This window comes from Coenobita brevimanus, chromosome 1, assembly GCF_032717465.1.
Source record: "Coenobita brevimanus isolate Jiangsu-jjx chromosome 1, ASM3271746v2, whole genome shotgun sequence".
NCBI classification, from domain to species: domain Eukaryota; kingdom Metazoa; phylum Arthropoda; class Malacostraca; order Decapoda; family Coenobitidae; genus Coenobita; species Coenobita brevimanus.
Genome location: NC_136954.1, coordinates 13,888,017 through 13,888,981, shown reverse-complemented (window position 1 = coordinate 13,888,981; position 965 = coordinate 13,888,017).

The window sequence follows — 965 nt, the reverse complement described above, 5'->3', positions numbered from 1 at the left end:
ATAACTATATGACGTCGTCTGACGCTGTACGCTCACCGTGCCGACTTGGGCGCGGTGCTGAGGTCAGCTAAAAATGAGGTGCCAAGCATTTACATATAATCTGGGCTTATGCAAAAAGTAGAGCTATGACAACTCTACTAGCACATTATACACCTCTATAAAATGGCATTAAGTACATTCACATATACCAACATAATAAATGGTTCCCCAGGACTTTACACTTACGCACAATTCAGATATCTTTTCACTTCTCCTGACCTTCATTTTATAATTGAAACAGGGTGGCACTTGTGGTCTACCATCCACCTTCTTTCTATACCACAGCTAACAGCGAAATGATATTTGGTTGTTCATCATTCACACTTTATTACACACTGTTAATTATGACTAAACAGCTTTAAAAATTATTATGTAAAAATGTGTGATACTACAACTTCATATGGAAGAAGATGTTGACACCAGAACAATCTGAAAGGAATATGGTTACAGTTAAGCATACAGTTAAACACTTATTGAGACAAATGTAAAATGTACCCATGCTTCATTTATTTCTTCCACACCTTTGTCTTTAGATCTTGTTGATATTACACAAGACGCTACCTTGGGTTAATCTAAGTACATGTTCCAAATATGAATGGCCTTGATCTACTGACAGTCAATACTATAAACAGTTATGGCGACGCTTCTTTATTGTGGCTACACAATAAGTAAATTGGTAACTAGTTATTATTATTATTATTATTATTATTATTATTATTACTAAGACCTCCACATTGTGTGAAGTTCTTATTGATATTGATTTCTTTCCTCCGCGTCTCCATATTATATTCTATCTTCTTCTTCCCTCGTCATTCTTTGTCTTTCTTTCTTCTGTTTAGCACCTCTTCTTGCGTAATGACCTCATTAGCGCAGTTCTCTTTCTCACTTCCTATTTTTCCAACCTATATTTTTCCTTCCTTTTCTTT